This window comes from Myotis nattereri, assembly GCF_964212035.1.
Source record: "Myotis nattereri genome assembly, chromosome: 17".
NCBI classification, from domain to species: domain Eukaryota; kingdom Metazoa; phylum Chordata; class Mammalia; order Chiroptera; family Vespertilionidae; genus Myotis; species Myotis nattereri.
Genome location: NC_138092.1, coordinates 7,177,065 through 7,198,471, shown reverse-complemented (window position 1 = coordinate 7,198,471; position 21,407 = coordinate 7,177,065). Strand labels below are relative to the sequence as shown.

At 40.9% G+C, this 21,407-nt stretch overlaps 1 protein-coding gene across 2 annotated transcripts in view; it reads left to right on the top strand.

Annotated features, from left to right (window-relative positions):
* The first annotated feature begins 2,288 nt into the window (after nt 1-2,288).
* SNTG1 (syntrophin gamma 1) overlaps nt 2,289-21,407 on the top strand; it is a 107,783-nt gene continuing 88,664 nt past the window's right edge. Inside the window, exons 1-3 of one of the 2 annotated variants that reach the window (XM_081110880.1) lie at nt 2,289-2,491; nt 3,359-3,517; nt 3,926-4,698. The gene's annotated coding sequence lies outside the window, so the exon portion shown is untranslated. The remainder of the gene's footprint in view (nt 2,492-3,358; nt 3,518-3,925; nt 4,699-21,407) is intronic. The other variant, XM_081110881.1, reaches the window with a different exon arrangement.

Below are 21,407 nucleotides of genomic sequence, written 5' to 3'. Positions count from 1 at the left end.
CTGGGGATTGAGCCTGCAACCTGGGCATGTGTCCTGACCTGGTTCATGGGTCGACGCTCAACCACTGAGCCACATCAGCCAGGCTATGTTACATATTTTTATAGAATTATACAAGTTTTTATGTACATTGTTGTATGTGTGTGTATGAGGATTCAATGAGGTTAGCAGAAATTATGTTACCATTTTATATATGGTGTCAAAATGCTTCAAAATAGTTGAGTCTTGTGTAAGTTATACAGCCAGTGTCAGTTTCATATGCAATATCATGACTCTAGATCATATTGTATAGAGGTTTTGCTTTGCATTTCAAATTCTCTCCTTCTAAGGAGTTAAATTTGTGCTCAAAATGTTTCACAAGAGATTGAATGACCTGCTTTAGGATTCCCAGTAGCCACCCAACGGTACTAAATTTTCTTGTGAATATAATTGTGTTGATGTTTTACATTCCCATTTTACTATGTTTACATTTTTAAAACAATAGTAATTTAACATGAAAATGAAAATTTACATTTAAATTTTTATTCTCATTAATGAACTTCAAAAACTCTTCTCTAAGAGTGATATTTCTTCAAATATTTCTTTAATTCATCTCAGTTTATCTGCTCCCTAGTTTTGAGGTACTTTGTTTATATTCTTTTGTAGTATCAGTTGTTAAGTTGCCTTTAATTTTCACCATCTTAGTTCTCATAACTAAGATGAGGAAAATAAGGAGTGCATTTTGCTTTTTCAAAAAAAAAAAAAAAAGACATCAAACTAGATTATCTTCCTGGGAATGACAGTTCAAATTAATCAACTCTTTTTTTTTCCTCCCTTACTGGCAGGGAGAGAGAGGGAGAGGGAGAGGGAGAGGGAGAATGAATGAATGAATGGGGGGAAAGATTGAGAGAGAGAGACAGCTGAAGTCAGCCAGTGCTCAGGAAGAGAGGGTGTGTTCCTCAAGCTCTGAAAAATCAAGTGCCTATGCGTTTTAATTAGCAACATCTTGGTACTCTGTGCCTCATTTCTATTCTCTTATTTGGTGTGTTACATTTCTGCCATTATCCTTGTGAAAGGAATTTTAGAGACAAAACAGGCAGGCTTAGGGAATAAAGAGGGCCCATGGGAGAGGAATGCATATGTGAAGGACAGCGGTACCTCTGGCCCAAGCAATTAAAGCAACTATAAGGTAGATCAAAAGCAGTCCTGGCCTGAGAAGCTTGGAGAGCCATAAGGGGAAATAAAACATCTCCAGCCAGGACAACTGAGAGAGAGCCATAAGGGGGGAAATCAAAAGCAACTCCAACCTGAACAGAGAAGATGGATATGTGAAGGCTAGAGAAATGCCACAGGATAAGGGGGAAGACATACATTCATGGAAGATTAAAAAAAAAAAAAGTCACAGGATATGGGGAAGAAGGAAGCATTTTCACAGGGGATAGGGGAATGTTGCAAGATAAGGGGGAGAGGATAAGGGGTGAGGCACCACGTGGGCTTTGAGCTTTGAAGCAGAATGACCAGTGAGGAAAGCATGGGGGTCCTAAATTGAGGAAGGGTCCAATTAGAAAGCGTCAGGGTCAGACAAAGAGCTATAGAAACTGGAGACAAAGGGACATGAGGCAGATTTTTAGATTTTAGATTTTTTTCCCATTAGAGAGAGAGAGAGAGAGAGAGAGAGAGAGAGAGAGAGAGCAGGCTTTCCCCCTGCCCAGATGGAGTTTGTATATGCTTCCAATAAACTTCTACATGTTTTATTAAAGAAGCCTTTACCAGTACTCCACGAATTTATGCTTCATCTTTGTTGGACAAGAACCCACGAGAAGAAAAGTCTGCACCCTGAGCCCCACGTTTCACTTGCTTCTACATTGCAGGAGAAAATAATTTAAACAATCAATTCAGTCAACTGGAGTAAGCAAAGCATGAAATCCTGGGGGAGAAAGCCTCTATACTCCAGTCCAGGGAGGGTGGCACCAGAGGAGCCCCCACACAAAGGGGTGGGTTCAGTCCTCCCACAGACACCCTGCACTCTCGGAAACTTGTCTGTACAGATGACAAGCCCTTGTCTATGCAGCTACAAGAAGCATGCGTGTGTCTACATTTCTCCAAGGGAAAAGGGAAACTTCCTTTGCCACGATCCAGAGCAGTCCGTCTATTTTCGCAGAGCAAAACACAAGCCTTCCAAATGAGCCTCAAGTCACAGATTCTAGGTTTGTGCATCCCGCCGAGGTCAGATGGCTTAATCAGACATGGTTGGGGAGTCTCCCTCACACCTTCCCACGGTGCTTCTGTTCCAAAGGCCTGCGAGAGGACGTGGACAGGGCTGCTTCCCACGGCGGGCACGGCTGCGTGGCAGCCCCACGCGGCGTTCGCGGCTCCAGTGGGTCCAGCGCGCTGCGCGGGCCGCTTCCAGCCCGAGCCGGGAGGCGGGCGGTGCGGGCTGCTGGCCCACTGGGGATGCGAGGGCATCCGTGCGGCAGCGGCCGGGCCCCGTCCAATGACCACATGGACTTTTCCTGTGAGTAAATAACCTGCCTGCTTGATTTTCATTCCCAAACGATCCCTGTTTGGTGACGTTTCGCCTGGCAGCGCCGTGGCTGCCGCCGCCCCCGCGGGCCTAGCTCGCCGCGCCTCGGCTCAGCTCAGCGGGGACCCGGGAGAACAGCGACCCCCCGGGGGCGCGGGCAGCTCCCCGCTAAGGCCGGGTCCCCCTCCCGCGACCCGCGGGCGCCAGCCTTGGGGGGATCGCGCTGCCTCTGCCTCCTCCTCTCTGAGGTCGGAATCGGAGGAAGAGGAATCGGTGCAATTCGCAGGGAAGGGAGGCCAGAGACAGCCTCCCTGGACAAATCCGTGTTTCTCTCCACCCTCTTCCCCCCGGAACCCCTAGTCATTCCTTCCCGAATTTCCTCACCAGTCTACCTTAGTCCTGGTAGACATGGTTCTGATCAGTTTCCCCACAGTTTCAGCGTTGTGTATCTCTGTTCTAAAATCCCACCCCGCCGGCGCCTGCACCCTTTGCCAAGTGTGGGTGGCGGGGCCCCGGGTGCCTGCCCTCGGGACCACCCACGCACTTCCTTCTGCTCGGCTGTTCGCAGCAGGTGCAGCGGGCGGGAGTGGGGGTCTGCGCAGAGCTGGAGCCTCGAGCCGGCAAGAGCAGGGGAGAAGAGCGCAGACTCCGGACCTGGGAGCCTGGGGGGCGGTGTGGGAACAGAGTCCGGGGGAAAGGGCTGAACCCCAGGCGGAGAGCCGGCGGCGATGGGGGTAGCTCTGGCTTTAAAAGGGCGGGGTGACTCTATGTATTCCTTATTTGATCCTTTGTGAACGCAAACTCCCTTCTCTCCCCCTCCCCCATCTGCCCCCCCCCCCGCCTCCCCGCTCCTTACAGGATCCTGGACTGTGGGCGGCTGGGGAGCGCTCCCTGGGATGCAGCCTCGGAGGCTCCGGCTCGCCCAGCTGTGTCCTCCCGGCGCCGGAGCCCTGACACAGCTGGATTCGCTTAGCTGCTCTGCACGGATTCGGAGCCAATTCAGCCGCGTTTGAAAAGGTAGCAGCGCCGAGATGCCTTTTCTTTCGTTCGTATTATTATTATTATTATTATTATTGTGCAATAAGCTGTCGTTTTGGCTTGGAGGGTCAGAGAAGAATCCACGACCTCGTTACTGTGTTTAATCTAGGAATTTCAAGTGGGGTTTCTCAGAATTTAAGTGTGGTTCACCGAGTTGGTAATCAAGGTGGCAGATCTTCCAACATAGACCCTTTCCGTTTTATGTAATGAGAGACCCAAAGAAGCTCGGGCTTTTCTGTGATGCATAATCTGTATTCATTCCCTCTCTCCTCTCTCTCTGTCTCTTTCGCTCGCTCTCTCGCTCTCCCCCTCTCTCCTTCTCTCCCCCTCTCCCCCTCTCCTCCTCTCCCTCTCTCCTTCATTTGTATCATTGGGAAACTCGTCCAGGGCCACTGAAAAGTCAGGAAAGGTTGAAATCGGATTTTCCACGGATTCCTACTTGCAACGTCAAATAATATCGGGAAACACCGCCACCAAACAAGTATGAGGATATTATTGTGGAGAAGCAGTTAACCCCTCCCCAAATACAAGGCGCCCGGGGAAAGGTGAGGCCGGAAGGCAAGGAAGCCCTTTGGAGGAGAGCCATCTGGGGAGCGGCTGCAGGTGGGGCCCCAGCCCCCGAGCTTCAGTACCGGAGGGGATGGACAGCGTCTCCAGCCTGGGCTGCAGGCACCCGGACCGAACTGCGCCGCCGCGGCCCCTGCTGCTGTCCTTGCCTCCGCCGGCAGCGGGGCTGCCTGCTCCTCGCATCTGAAAGGCGGCGCCTCCCCGTAACCCCTCGTCCCCCCTCTCCATCTAAGTAGAGGGAAAACAACAACGCTTCCTACCCACCTGCTACAGCGACCATACGGGGCTCGGAGGAGTGCTCTTGTTGCACACATTCAACTCTCGGCAGCAACTTCAAACATCATTTTCCGTGGGGGCCTGGGAGACATGCAAACAGAGGAGTGAAGTCCAAGTTCTTTGAGGCTCTGGGAAGTCATGGGCTCTGCAGTGAGGATCGAGGTGCTCAAAGGCCCCCACTTTTTGGAATAAACAATGCTCACGAGAGAAGGCCCCTGCTTTTGGATATACTGGTAGCTTTGTGAGAGGAGGTTCCAGAACTATTCAGAATCCTACGTTAGAGAAACGAACAGGCATCTAATTCTTTCAGTGGGCAGGTAAGTGATAAGACTTTTTTTTCCTGCTTATTTACAACCCTACTTTTTCAAGAATTTCACAGAAAGATATATACAGTATTATTTTTCCTTGTGGATGAAGTAGATAAACAATTTGATTTTTAAATAATTGTTCCTGCATCATGGTCTTTGAAAATCTCTTGCCTAATAACCTAGTTGAATATTTTTATTGTTGAATATTTTATTTCTCTGAAGTCCCTTATATGACAAAACTATTAAAGAATTTATGTTGGGTTATATAATTACAGTAAAGTCTTTCTTGTGTATTTTTTATATTCCTGGCCTAACATACTTTTAAATTTATGTATGTCTTGGTTTTCCAAAATCTGGACTTTCATTAAGAGGGTTTTGTTTTTTTTTAATCTTGTCTGTGTTACATAGTCTGAAAAATTCAAAAAGTATCAAGTGGAGATTGTTTAACCACTCCATCTATTATATTTTAGATGATTATAATTTGCCAAACAATGCACAGGAACAAACGCATGTATGTATACACACCTGATTCCTCTTTCCACCTGAACACCCAAGTACTAGTATACCTACACCTGTAGAATCTTAACTAAAAAATACACACATTTTTACTTAGTGTGGTCTTTCCTGCCTTTTAAAGCTTAAGACCGCTTGCTCAAATGCATTTGCCAGAAAGCAGAAAGTGAGAAGCTTTAATGTGCCTTTTAAAAATATATATATATATATATTTTACATATATATATACACACACACACACACACACACACACACACATACATATACACACTAGAGGCCCGGTGCATGAAAATTCGTGCACTTGAGATGGGAGTGGGGGGGGGGGGTCACTCAGCCCACCTGCACCCTCTTGAAGTCCAGAACCCCTCTGGGGTTGTCTGACTGACAGCTTAAGCTGCAGTTGGACATCCTTAGCACTGCCTGCTGCGGAGGCAGGAGAGGCTCCTGCCACCACTGGTGCGCTTGCAACCATCAGCCCAGTTTGTGGCTGAGCGGTGCTCCCCCGTGGGAGCACACTGACCACCAGGGGGCAGCTCCTGCATTGAGCATCTGCCCCTTGGTAGTCAGTGCGCGTCATAGCCATCGGTTGTACCTGGTTGCTCTGCCATTAGGGTCAATTTGCATATTATCCTTTTATTATATAGGATATATATATATATATATATTTCAGAGAGAAAGGGAAAGGGAGTGAGAGATAGAAAACTCAATGATGAGAGAGAATCATTGATGGGCTGCCTCCAGCACGCCCCCTACTGGGGTTCAAGCCAGCAACTCGGGCATGTGCCCTTTTCCAGAATCAAACCCAGGACCCTTCAGTCTGCAGGCTGACACTTTATCCACGGAGCCAGACCAGCTAGGGCTTTAGTGTGCCTTTTTGGAGAGCTGGGTTTTTATAGCTTTCTGACTTAGTTCTATAAAATAAACCTGTCACTAAAACCCAGAAACGTGATAGAGGAAAATAGGTTCTTGACAGACCATAAACTTTAAAGTGTTCATTAAATCTGTTTCTGTTGATTCTGATTTCTGGAGTCTTCCCCTAGAGCTTTAAAACTGCCATCTTTCATAGTGACCTTGATAAGCATTCGGCTTTAATAAAAAGGGCTCATTTAGGTAAAAGAAGTTACACAGATTTGTAGCCTTTGCCTGACACTTCACTAAGGGCTCCATCAATTCTAGTGCACACATTCAGTTCTGTGGAGAGTGCTGACTTGCAAGGCTGGACTTTTTCAATCATGGAAGCATATATGATGCTATATGCATAACCAACACTGTGGAAAGAGTTTGCCCCTGTGAAAAACTACAGTTCCTTATTTTTTTCTTTTAATTTGTAGGTCACAGCTAAGCGATAATGAAGTACTCCTAATACATACCCATACATACATACCTTCCTTCTCAGTTTCAGCACAAAAATCCCAAGCCAGGAAAGATGGTATTTGTTGGTAGGTTGATGGGCCCTTGTTTTGAATTGGCTAAGAGTAGCAATTACACTCGGAGGGAAGAAAATCCTTCTTCACTGGCACTTACCATTGACCACGAGTCCTGCTTGTTTAGCAGAAAGGGAGCCGGGACGTCTGTGTCATTGAGCTGTTTGGGGACTGTATTGCTGTTTATAGGTCAGAAATGACCATCGCCCTAGCCAGTCTGGCTCAGTGGAAAGAGCATCGGCCTGCAGACTGAAGGGTCCCAGGTTCGATTCCAGTCAAGGACACATGCCCAGGTTGCAGGCTCCATCCCCAGGGAGGGGCCGTGAGGGAGGCAGCTGATCAATGATTCTCTCTCGTCATTAATGTTTCTCTCTTTCTCTCCTTCTTCCTTCCTCTCTGAAATAAATAAAAATAAAAGAGAAATGACCATCATCTGAGAATTTGGATTCCTTCCTAGGAGACCTATGATGTGCTCCTAATACAACATGATTTTTTTTTTTCTAACCTGAGAGATGTGAAAATGAAACTGCCTCATGAAATAATTAATGATGCTTTAAGGGACGTATCGTATATTGTTAGACCGATATTTTGGTCGTCAATTAACATGGACTCTCGTGGCTGGCACCTCATAAAAATGAAAGCAGAAAATGAATTCTAGGAAGCATCCTGTGCGTATGTGGCCACGGTGACCCTCTAGTAGTGCAGGGGGCAGGCTTCCCCTATGTGTGCGTGAACTGGCACAAAGTAAAAGTTATCTTTGCCTAAATCCTTTGAAGAGTTAGTCACAGAAATTCATAACTCGAATTCACCCTTCCAAGCTCAGGCAAAGTGCACGGAAGCTCATAACAATCATTATCTTTGCAGAAATGTCATTCCCGTCGAGATAGAGTTTGGTAAATCAATTTAATGCCCACCTAGATGCTAATCTCTAAGTGCTTCCTCCCCAAGAAGAGTGGGTGTTAATGTTAGCAAACCGTTTTTTGCACACAATCACTTGTGTTTAATGTTAAATCAGTGCTTTAGTCCAGGATATTCAGATCCCAGAAACTGCTTGGTAGTTATTTTGGCCCATTAGGGAAAACGGACCATGGAGGTCTGCAGAGAACTAGACACAGTAATTCAGCATCCCCTCCCCGGGTGAGGGCAGAGGTGGTGCTGACACTGCTTTGTTGGTAAAAGGTTGTTGACCTTTGCTTACATTTGAGACGCAAAGGAGAAAGGTGGCATAGGATTGCATAAACAGGAATGTAAAGTGTATATAGGACCAGAGGATGATCAGAAAGGAGCCCTGGGATCCGTCCAATTGCTTTTATTTATTTTTTTATTTTTTTACAAGAAATGGTGTGTGGCAAGTGGGACAGGGCGTTCTGGCCTGAATCTTTAAATTATAAAATATTATAAAAACAACCTCTTGTTTAACGTTTTGTGTAGATCATCTGAATATTAACTGGATATTTCTAATGTCATTACTGAGACCGACAGATCATATTGGACTTCAATGTCCAGAGTTTGCCTTAGAAATTTTGGGGTGATTTGAATCAAGGTATGTGTCTATCAAAAAATATAAAAGTATGAGATGATAATTACTAGAATTGAAGAAGGCCCTCAGTAACTGACGTTTATTTTTATGTCATTTTAAAGATGTAAATTACTCACCCAATTCTAATGAGCAAGGTAAAAGCTACTAGTGAAGAAGAGCGTGTTGTAACCTGGAAATGATTTTTATAGTCGTCTCAGCTCCCCAGAACCCTGTACAATGAGTCATAGAGTAGCACTCAAATGCTATTCTTATTTACTATTTTCTTCTTGTTTAGTGAAGGTGAATGAGTTATACAGGGAGTGTGCTCAAAGAGACGACATGCTGCGGGGTAAAATATGTTACCTATCATGATGTAGCAGAACGAGTGCTGTTTGACAGTCCAAACATTAGGATTCTTGAATGCTTGTCATTATATCTTAGGCAAGTCACTGGACCCAATAAACTTAACTTTTCTTCTGTAACAGGGGTACAGATTAAGGTGCAATTCTAATATGACATCTAAATCTTTGTGGGATGAATGAGTGAATGCCGACTGTGTGAAATATTGGAGAGCCCCAATAGAATGCTTTTGAGAGTGTTTTGGAAACGGAAGTGCTAGATCTAGATTACTAGATTATAAGTAATCTTTAGTAGCATTCATTTATTCCCTCATCAAAAACCTCCCTACTGATTACAATATGTGGGCATGCCTCTTCTATTTAAGAACTCTCAGTATCGACAATATGTTTTCTGTGCTAATTCAGCATCAATTTTCTTGTATCTCTTAATGGATTACATATTTTAATGCAGGTAGAAGCTGGTTTAAGAATATTTATTATTGCCCTGCCGGTGTGGGTCAGTGGTTGATCGTCAACCTATGAACCAGGAGGCCACGGTTTGATTTCCCGTAAGGGCATATGCCTGGGTTGCAGGCTTAATCCCCAGTAGGGGGCTTGCAGAAGGCAGCCAATCAATGATTCGCTCGCTCTCTCCTTCTCCCTTCTTCTCTTCCCACCAGTTACATTATTTTGGGGAATACTGTCAAAAATACTGACAACTGCTAAAGATTTTAAAAGAAATTGTTGTGAGCAATAAGCAACTCTATTACACACACTTTAATTATTTGTGTGAAAATTAAATTTCTTGAAATTTTTTCCAAATTTTATTTTTCTAAACTTGTTTTCTTGCACATGCATAAAAGAAGTATAATCATAGAATAAACAATTGAGTGAAGCCTAGAAATCATTTACATTATTTACACAAGCATTGAAAACCCCCAATAGGCTATTTTTTTTTTTCCTCCTGAACAGAATTAACAAATCTCAAAATGAATGCAGTTTCTTCTCTCATTGTGTAGTTCCGGAATATTTTCATAAGAACTTTAATTCAGTGTGCTTAGCTGAGCCAAATCGTTGTGCTTTTACAGGTTTATCAAGGATACTTATTAAGAGATTGAGCCCTAGGAGCAAGATGGCACTCACATAGATAGAAGTTCTGAGCATCAATCTAAAACTATAACTATTCTTAATGAGCACAAAGGCTGAACACTGGGAACAAGGCTGACATGTGGCCAAAAAAAAATATTTGGCATCTGATGAATTACTTCGCATTTCTTTTTGTAAAGAATAAAAGCTTTCTGGCTTCTAACAAAGAGTTTGTGAGTGTGTGGCAGTATTTTGAACAAGGAGATCATTTATAAATGCAGTCTTTATATTTAGAAAATGATTACGGGATGCAGCTGCAGGTTTTAATGACTTTTAATAAAGCACCTTATAAAGTGAGTTAGCAATGAATGTTTAACAGATGATGCTAATTAAACACATTACAGAACATCATTACATCTACATGTTAAATTGTTAAAGCAATATATATGTTTCTATAATACCAGGGGCTTTGAAATTTTCGAGGGTATTTTGAAAGGAAGTTCAAGGCAGGTTAAATTTTAATGAATGGGATTAGTGTATCTACTAGCTCCGGGAAACCAATAAAATTTTATTTATTTAAGTAATAAAGAAGCTGAAAGCTCTTTAAATTTATACAGTATATAGAATTATAAAACAAGATTCATGTATTAACATATGAAGATACACTTCAACCATTTTAAATTCTTAAGTCTTTCATAAATAAAAGTGAATTTTACTTTGTAGAAAAAAATAGTTTGTTAGAAATAATCTGAGTTCAATACTTGCTTTTCTGGCATTGCCAGAACTCAGTCATAAACTAAATTTCAAATCAAGTGGTCCGAATACTGATGAACAGAAGCAAACACAACTCATAACTCACCCTGTCTGTTCGTATAAGTAGGCTACCTCAGCATGCAGAATGATACAATTTAGATTACTTTCCCCCCTCCCTCCAGTATAAATTACTTTTAAAGACTAAGCTTGGTCTCTGATCTCAAGAAGGTTGGCGTCTATTAAGACAAAGCAAGGATATTTAGAATCGCAAGGTAGAGTTGGAAATGTAGTCACAGATTATCAGGTTAGGAAATTGACTCTGAGAAAATTTCTGGAATTTGTTAAAAGATTCAAATTTAGTTTATGACTGAGTTGAAATAGAGCTGTAAATTATGGTTTAATCAGTGATGATACTCCAAGAACAGTAAAGGACAACTGAATACTGTTCAATGAATATCTCTTTACGGATCCATAGTTCAGGGTAAACTAGTAACCTAGGATGTGGAGAAGGTAGAGAAGTGGTGAGTGCTAAGTCTTCCAGAATTTCAAGCAAATGAGATTGAATGTCCATCATAGATGCAGCTAGGGATAACAAGGTTGTTGTTGTTTTTTAACTTTGTATTTGTTTTTAAATATGGACTCAAAAGAAGTTGCAGAGATTCTTTATTTTTTAAAAAAAATTTATGTTTATTTGTCGATAGTACTACAGATGTCTCCATTTCCCCTCCCCGCATTGACCTCCTCCCTCCCTCTCACTCCCCCCCCCCGCCCCCCCCCCCGGCCAGGCCGACTGCACTAACATGAAGCCTTCACTCAACCTCCCAATGGTAACATCTTACATAATTATCGTACAGCAATATAACCAGGAATTTCTATTGGCACATTGTCAAATAGATTATAAATCTTACTAAGAGTTCTTCAGTTTTTTTAAAAATATATTTTATTGATATTTTGCAGAGAGGAAGGGAGAGGGATAGAGAGAGAGTTAGAAACATCGATCAGCTGCCTCCTGCACACTTCCTACTGAGGGTGTGCCCGCAACCAAGGTACATGCCTTGACTGAAATCGAACCTGGGACCTTTCAGTCTGCAGACCGACGCTCTATCCACTGAGCCAAACCGGTTAGGGCAGAGTTCTTCAGTTTTTATCTGAAGTTATATGTGTATGGCATTTTATGTACTTCATGCCATGTATACATTTGCCACCACAATTAAGATAGAGAATAATTTTATCACCACACTAGACTTCCTTGTTCTGACTTTTAATAGTGTGGTCTACTCCCCAATTTCCTGGAAAACACAAATCTATTCTCCATCTCTAGAGTTCTGTTATTTTGAGATTGTTCTTTAAACAGATTCATACAGTATATAATCTTTTGAGATTGTCTTTTGTTTTTCCATACAACACAAGGCCTTTGAGACACATCAACATTGTTGCATGTGCCAGAAGGTTATTTTCATTGTTAAACAGAAACAGTATTGCATGATGTGCCTGTACTGTTTTGTGGGCTTATCTAACAAAATTGAAGGACATTTGGGTTGTTTCCAGTTTGGGGCTACTATGAGTAATGGCGTTTTGAACATTCACATCTAGGTAGTTTGTTATGAGGTACTAGATAAGCAGAACATTTTCCTATAAATGCACCTGAACACTGAATAGCAAAGGGCAATAAAACAAAGGATTTTGGACAAGTAATAATCGTTTTAAACTCTGGCATTCCATTAATGAAGATTGTTTTATACCATTTACTTGTGCTCTAAGAGCACTAGGCACACAACAAAACTTTTCTAAGAATTAAGGCAAAAGTTTAAACAATTCAATAAAGCTCCCACACAATTATTGATTTTTCTAAGAAGACATTTTAGTTAATGCTCTGGCCGGGAATTGAACCGTGACCTCCTGGTTCATAGGTCAACGCTTAACCACTGAGCCACACCGGCTGGGCTATTGAGCACCTTTTGATGGTTATTGGCTTCTTCAGATAAATGTCTATAAATTTTTTGGGGGGGGCATTTTTAAGTAGGATGTTTGTCTTTTTGTTAATGAGTTGTAAGAGTTCTCAATAAATTTTGTGTACTAGAACTTTATCAGATACATGATTTGAAAATATCTTCTTCCGTTATATGGGTTGTTTATTTTGTGTGTGTGTTTTCTTCATTTTGTTGTTGATAATGTCCTCTGAAGCACAAAAAATTTTGAATAAAGTCCAATTTATCTATTGTATGTTTTTTTGTTGTTGTTGCATGTGATGTTGGTGCCATAAATAAGAGACCACTGCCTAACCCAAGATAACAAGATTCCTATCTATGTTTCGCTCCATTAGTTGTACAGTTTTCGTTCTTACATTTAGGTATTTGATCTATTTTGAGAAAATTTCTGTATATGCTGTGTTGTACGGGCCACTGTCATTCTTCCTCATGTAGATAACTAGTTGTCCCAGCACCATTCCTTGAAGAAAATATTCTTTTGTCATTTAATCATCTTGGCACGTTGTTTAAAATCATTGGCCATAGATGTAAGGATTTGTTTTGATGCTGTCCATTTTATTCATTGATCTAGATGTCTGTTCTCATCCCATTACTAAACAGTTTTATCACTGCATTTTGAAATGGGAAAGTATGGGGACCATTAACAGAGCTGGTCCAAATTTAAAAATAAATTTGAAAATTGATTTACCTAAAAGGAATGTTTTCTTTTATTTTAATATATGATACCTTCCTATTATTTGCCTTGAAAATTCAGTGTGCTAAAACTAACAAAGTCACTTTTGCTACAATGTCTGTGTTTTTACTATGAGTCGATTTTATAGTGAACTGAATAATCTTTTAAGAACTATTATGCAACTTGCAGTTTTAGAGAATTGTAGATTTCAATCATTCACAGGTTTGGTAATTAAAATATAAAATGCAAAATTGGTTCAAGTGTTCATATCTTTTGTCTTGTTAATCCGCACCCAAGGATATTTTTCCATTGATTTGTAGAGAGAGTGGAAGGCAGGGGGAGAGAGTGGAAGGGAGGAAGAGAGAGTGGAAGGGAGGAAGAGAGAGAGAAGCATCCATGATGGATGTAAGAGAGACACATCAATTGGTTGCCTTCCACACAAGCGTCCCAACCAGGGCTAGAAAGGAGCCTGCAACCCTGGTACGTGCCCTTGACCAGAATTGAACCCAGGACCCTTCCGTTGCTGGCCAGTAATCTTTCCCCTGAGCCAAACTGGCCAGGGCCAAGTGTTCAGTATCTTGATTTTGGTGAGAGTTTTAAACTGTACCCTTTAAATAGGTGCACTGTGTTATATATCAATTAGCTTCACTAGAGCTGTTATAAAAATTAATTCCATTTGCTTCTCTGTACTTTTTAGAGATGAGACTACCAGAGTATTTAAAATAACCTATGTGGCTCGTATTACATTTCTATTTGAAAATCCTGATCTAGACCTAACTGCCATTTTTCAGGAAACATGGAGGACAGAAATAAGTTAGCACAACTAGGATTCGATCATCTGTATTCAGAATGGGGAGCGTTTAGGACAATGACTAGGCTTTTTCCAGAAGCATATGGCAAGAGAAACTATAATTATCAAGGCACATAAGAAAAATAGCAACCCAGTGCAACATGTGACTTTCTTTGATTTTACAGTTCTCTTTGTTTAGCTCTCTTGAAGACACTGTGTTCTCTCTCTCCCGCCCACCCTCTTTTAGTACCTCCCTCTCTCATTTTAGTTTCCTCTATGAAACATTACTCCAGTCAGGCCCAGGAGCCTGTAATTAGGGTAGAGCCATTGGCTTTGTTTCTTGGCCTCCTGTGTCATACTCTATCGGTAAAGTCTGAAATTCTGCCTTGAGTTTACCTTGGCCTTTGCCTTCTCCCCTCCATGGCGATGCTAGCAGCCTCCTAATTGGTCCCCCGACTTCTTTTCTATCCATGACATTCTTAGGTTTATCTTCCAAAACACAAATCCCAGTCTTTACATGCCCTTAACGACTAACCTTGGTTGGCTGTTCATAACCGACAGGCTAACTCCTTGGCATCCTGTGCCACGCTGTTTGCAAGCTGAGCCCGTCTGGCTCTACAATCTTATGTATAATCATTCTCCATGATATGTTCCAAAGCAACAATATCAACTCAGCATGTGCTAAGCACTTTGCATGTCATATCTAATTTCATCTGTACGAGAATCCTGAAAGGTAGGTAATTATAATCTCCATTTTATACATGGAGAAACATGACACGTGTTTATTAAATTGGATACTCAAGATGAAAATCTTGGCTACATAGTCAGGATTCACATGAACTGCTGTGCTAATCTGCCAGTCCCTAACATTTAATGGAATTCCTCCCTCTCGTTCTCCCTTCCTTCTGTTACGCTCTTGGACTTCATGACAGGAAATTAATTCATGATACTACTTCCTACCAGTCAGTATCCCGACAGGAAACCAGATCACTGAAATAGGTAATTTGAAGAAAGTTTAAGAAAAAATCTTATATACAAAGTCTGGGTGAGATATGGAAAAACAGCAAGAACTTGTAGTTTCCCACTGGAAGGCATCTGAAGGGGCAGGTTGTAGATGGGAGCACTCACCTTGTCCCAGAGATGGTGATTTTATACAGAGAGCTGCCTGCCAGGACTTGTGTGTCCCCAGAGAGGAATTTAGCCACCCCACGGACTTCATAATCAGGGCACATGAGATTTTTGAGATATTTCTTAAACCTTAACTCTCAAGCTCCTCAACAATTACTTTCTTATTCCTCAATTATCTACTGAATAGTTTGGTTTGAGTGTTGTACTTGAATCTCCTTAAGTACTCCTTATATTTTTTGGTTCGAATGCCCTCCATCTCCTCTAACAGCTGTAATTTGGTAAAACCCCATTTTGTTAAAAATTTTCCTCCCTCTAGATTTTTATTGGATTCTGCTATTCATGATAGGCTCTTAAAGCTCAGTTCTGCCTGTTAAGCAAAACCAATAAAAATGATGGAGCTCCTCTAGGCCAGAAGGTTGTCAGTCTTTTGTTGAAACATTAAAGAAGACATTGTCTACACAGTTGCCTTAACTACAAATTCTTAAGTACTCCCAGGCTCAGGGGGTAGAGGAGACTGTTTCATTAAAAGTCCCAGAGCCTCCCCTAGCCGGTTTGGCTCAGTGGATAGAGCATAGGCCTGCAGACTTAGGGTCCCAGGTTCGATTCCAGTCAAGGGCACATGCCCAGGTGGCAGGCTCGATCCCCAGTAGGGGGCATGCAGTGATTCTCTCTCATTATTGATGTTTCCCTCTCTCCCTCTCTCTTCCTCTCTGAAATAAAAATATATGTAAAGCTGAAAAAAAGAAGTTCCAGTGCCTCTGAGAACCATACTCTCCACATTATAAGTGGACTGATTCTCACTCCTTGGCTTTTCACTCTCTGGTCCCAAAGCTTTCCCAGACCAGGTAGAAAAAAATCCCGCGCTTGTCCTTATCCCAGACGTCATTAACGTTTAAAGCCACAGTCTCTAGGTCTGATGCTTTTAGAAGCTGCTCTTCCTAGGACAGGGCTGGGGGTTGGTTTGTGGCTGGTGAGGAAGCCAGTTGGCATGCTGTTCACCGGAGTTGCTAATGAGTCCTTTGAAATGGTAGGACACATTTATATGAAAATAGATCAAGAATCAATGTCATCATTGCCCTAGCTGGTTTGGCTCAGTGGATAGAGCGTCGGCCTGTCGACTGAAGGGTCCCAGGTTCGATTCTGTTCAGGGGCACATGCCTGGGTTGCGGGCTCGTTCCCCAGTAGGGGGCATGCAAGAGGCAGCCAATCAATGATTCTCTCTCATCGATGTTTCTCTCTCTCCCTCTCCCTTCCTCTCTGAAATAAATAAAAATGTATTTTAAAAAAAATTCGCCCTAACCAGTTTGACTCAGTGGATAGAGTGTTGGCCTGCAGACGGAAGGGTCCCAGGTTCAATTCTGGTCAAGGGCATGTACCTTGGTTGCGGGCACATCCCCAGTGGGAAGTGTGCAGGAGGCAGCTGATCGATGTTTCTCTCTCATGGATGTTTCTAACTCTCTATCCCTCTCCCTTCCTCTCTGTAAAAAAAATCAATAAAATATATATTTTTTAAAAAGTGGATTTATACAAAAAAAAAAAAGAATCAATGTCATCATGCTGTGGGGGAGGGGAAGGAAGGTACTGTGAAACTATTTCCACACACAACAAGGGTGATTTACAGCTTAATTGCAAGTTAATAATGAATACTCAATCCTTAAAAAAACCAAAAGAAACTCAATCCTGTGTGTTGGATTAAATGTAACTCAGCCTTTATGCCTAATCTGTAATTCCCTGGTCTTGTTAAGAGAAGACCACTGCCTTTTTCTTTTCTTATGGGCATGAAGCTCACCTCATGAGATCTTAATTGTTATTTAGTTATTGTATGAATCCATGTGGTATCAGTTGGGACAAACATTCAGTTTTTTTAAAAAAATGAGCATTACATGTAACAGATGGACTTATTGGATGTCTATGATTTTTGTGTTTTTCAGTTGTGACAAGGAGATCTAAATTGCATATACTCATAGGTAACTTGTATAGTCTAAGAATGCCATAGTTCCAAAAGCTTGAGGGTGTACTTGTTAATGTGCCCTTTTGGGTTAATTGAGCTATCTTATTCTACTAATGTTTTTATGGGTATAATTATCACTGATGTAATCATTAACTCTCAAGCATGTTTCAGTTACTATGGGAACATGTGACCTTGAATGAAAGTTCAGAGGACAACTAGTTTCATTGAATATTTATGACTGTTCCTCTCTAAGTAAATCTTTTTTTTTTTAATATATTTTTATTGATTTCAGAGAAGGAGGGAGAGAAAGATAGAAACATCAGTGATGAAAGAGAATCATTGATCCGCTGCCTCCTGCATGCCCCCTATTGGGGATCGAGCCAGCAAACCTGGCATGTGCCCTTGGCTGGAACCGAACCTGGGACCCTTCAGTCCACAGGCCGACGCTCTATCCACTGAGCCAAACTGGCTAGGGCTCTAAGTAAATCTTAAGTGTTAGCTGCTTCACTTCTATTAAAGCTAAAGTTAAACATATTACTGACCATCTGAAATGTCCCATATATATAATGGGTAAAATAAACAACTTATTTCCAGTTTAAATCATAATTGTAAAGGCTCTGACAAGTGCTGTTTGCATTGAATATACTATTCCTCTTTCAATTTCTACTGGCACTAAAATTTAGGCTATTCACTTTTTTCTTTTTCAAATGAAGTCAGGAATTCAGGGGCAATGCTATTTTTATTTTATTATTACTATTTTTTTGCAATCAAGTAAAAGACAACTTATTAATATCTCAGTATTTTGTTTCATGAAAAGGATATACTTTTCTTTCTCAAAATGATAAATTTAGTCATGAAGTAAGTGTCTGGGCAGTTGGTTTTGATTGGCATGTAGAAAACTGCCACGTTTCACCTTCACCATCTGCCAAATGTAGGCTATACTAAATGCTCCCTAGGTTTCCTTCATTTCTCAAAGCTCTGAGATGTGAATTTCTCCCAGAATTGCAAAAAGTAGTGTCACTGTTTTAAAACTACATTTCTTCCCTTACAAGGTGCACATATCACACTTTTTCCCCAGTTTAAAATGATATAAATCTGCTCTCTAGACAATACCAAAGCTATTTTTCTTTAGTTATTCATAAAACCCTTATCATCTTAGCGTTGGCAGGTAATATTGACTTTATTCCAGCACTTTCATTTTTGGGGACAGTGACATTTGGACCAAGAAAGATATGTCTTTGTCCTAATTTTACACAGTAATTAGTGGTCAAAGTGAGAATGAAAATTAGGTTTCCTGACATCTAATTCATCATACTATTATGGCACAGCAAATACTTCAAAGACGAAAGCAGTGAAGTTTTACCAGTGAAAGCAAATATAACCAGTGAGCTTAGAAATAAAAAACTGTGTCATTAACTGAATGCTTACTATACCCAGGTGTTGTTTTGTTTTTTAATATATTTTATTGATTTTTTTACAGAGAGGAAGGGAGAGAGATAGAGAGTTAGAAACATCGATGAGAAACATCGATCAGCTGCCTCCTGCACACCCTCTACTGGGGATGTGCCCGCAACCAGGGTACATGCCCTTGACCGGAATCGAACCTGGGACCCTTCAGTCTGCAGGCCGTTGCTCTATCCACTGAACCAAACCGGTTAGGGCTATACCCAGGTTTTAAATAACAAATCTAAATGAGTCCTCGGAACCCCATTTTACTTTGATACTACTGAAGCACAGAGAGAGTATACCATGGCCATGGTCACATGATCAGGAAGTGGCAACACTATTATTAGAAAGTGTAAATCTTTTTAATACCCATTTAATTATTTGAGAGACATTCTGTGAACATAGGGAGTGGCAAGTTTAGTCACCAGTATATATATATATATATATATATGAATGAAAAAATATGTAAAGAACAGACATAGCCCCTCTTTTCACAGGGCATCTGAAGAAAAACAGTAACCAGATCATGAGAAATTCTATAAGATAAACATTTTGGTACTATTATTTCCAATAATGCAAATGTCTGATGAGAATGTGAGAAAACCTCCTTTGGGATGAAAATGGAAGAGAAGGAATCAGTTCAATACAAAACAGTGGGAGAGGCATTCCACCCAGGAGAAAGTATTCACACCTTATTGTGCAAATGAGAAAAGATCTTGGCCTGTTCAACAAATTAGAGTAGGCTGGAGCTTAAGAATGAGGTACCATAGTTCAGAATAAGGTGGAGAGTTAGGCAGGTGAGTGGCATGATATGCCCTTTGTTGTTATTGTTGTTATGTTAAGTAATGAATATCAAGGGATACGTGAAAGAACGAGGCACAGTTTGATGCCAGTGTAGTGGTCTAGGTCACACACTATGTGGCTTGAATGAGGATCATAAAACTTACGTTTAGACAGATTTGGAATGTGTTACCGAGTTGAAGTTATAGGACTTACTGATAGATTTTATTTGATGGGTGATAATAAAGAATGAATCAAGGAGATGCTCCTAGGTTCTTTACTTGGCCAACTAGGTGGGCGGGTCCAATTTACTGAAATGGAGGTAATTTGGTTAGAAATAAGTTTTGGACGGTGGGCTAGGTGGAAATCAAGTGTTCAGTATCAAGCATGTTCATGTTGATGAAATTGTTACCTGCCAGATAGAGCTGCCAATAAGTAAGTGGCTATCAAAATCTGGAGCTTAGAGCAGTCTGAATTGGATGTGTACGTTTAGAAGGTTATAGATGAGAGTTAGAGTCACGAGAATGAATGAAACCAAGAGAGCCAATGAGAAGAAAGGCTAGGAAAGAGCTTGAAAAACTCCAACATGTAGAAGGAAGATAGAGAGGAGACTCTCTGTCAGGGTTCCAACAGGAAACAATGGCATGCCAAATTAGGAGGATTTACACTTAAAAGGACTAATCACCAATATGTCACACCAGTCCTCATCCATGGGAACAACAGGCCTGCTAACGGGGAATGCAGCTTACCCTGTAGGGATTCAGTCAGTCCGAGGAGACCTCTGGGAGGCAACCAGGGGATAAATGCCCTGTCCTTGTTCTTGGGCCTCCCTTCCTCCTATCGCCCATTCCTACTGCCTACTTTCTAAATCAACTCAGAAGCTAGAGAGCCTGAGAGGCTGCTGGTGTAACTACATTAGGTCAGAGTGACAACATGGATAGAGATGGGGAGTGGTCTGCAGGCGTGATCAGAAGATGCCTAGCACAGAGAGCAACGTGTTTTAAAAAATCTAGAATTTGGAGCTCCTGCTCTTTTTACTTATTTATAATGGCATATAAATACAACGGAAATAGAGAAGATATCTGTTTTATTATCTCCCCAGGGTCTGATGAGAATTAAATTACTTTAGAAATTGGAAATCACCTTGAAAAATTTGAAGCCTTATATAGTCATTAGTATTGTTATCGCTGATGTCAGGTCTCCCATAGAGTGAAGAAATACATGGCTTTGGTCAGAAAAACAAATACAATTTTGTGGAGGCTCAGTTCATTTCCTAGAAAGCCAGAATCCTATAAAAATGAATATTACAACGATGTGTAAGAAAAGTATGAAATTATTTTATGTAGCAACTCTAACCTGCTGCTTTTTTTCCTCCTCATTCCTTATTTACAGTTATGTCTCTTCTATTTGTAATAAAAATTCCCTGTGATTAAAAATAAACAGATAGAACTGCAAGTATCAGAATGTACTTCACCATATTTCTTTAGTGAAGCAAGTTGAGACTTGAAATTATCTGTTATGTTTTCTGTTACAATCAAAATGTAGATGAAGAAGATATGATTATACATGTAATGAGAGTGGTTTGCATAGACGTAATTGTAATAATTTAACATCTGTTTTCATGTTATCTTCATTTCCCTAATAATTGGTAACTAGCTGGGTAATTTGTAGAGGAAACCAAAGCAGAGAGAGAATCCCACATGACCAGAAAGTAAAATTTAAATAATGTCTATCGTCTTACAATGTAGTACTTAAATTAGCACAGACCACATTCGGACAGATGTAAAATAGCTAGATGGTTCATACCTTTGATTAGTAACTATGGGTCAAACATAAAAATTGCTAACAGCTCTCCTTATCAGAAATTATTTGAGACTATAATGTCCAGTAAGTATCATAAAGCTAATTTGTAAGTGGTGCTATTTAGAGGGAGAAAGGTGATCCAGTGTATATTTCCATAATTTTATTTTAAATTTTCACAGAGAAAAATAGAGCCAAAAGCAAAACTTGAAATAATTAGAATGCATGTTTTCTCTCTTTTCTTTTTGTCTTTAATTTATGGTTTTAATAAAATCTGACATTTTCTTGAAATTTTACTTGATACACCCCTTCATTAAACCAGTAAACCTCCCCCTCATGAAATATCTAGCCGGAGAACAAATGACAAAGCTTATTTTTGTTATTACAAGTTCAGAGTAGTTCTCAGAAATAAGACCAATGTGTTACCATGAATGTTTTTTCTGCTTCCCTAAACACAGACAAAAGCCTACTGACTTATTAGTATGCAATATTCCTTTAAATAATATATTTGTTATTCACTGTTTACTTT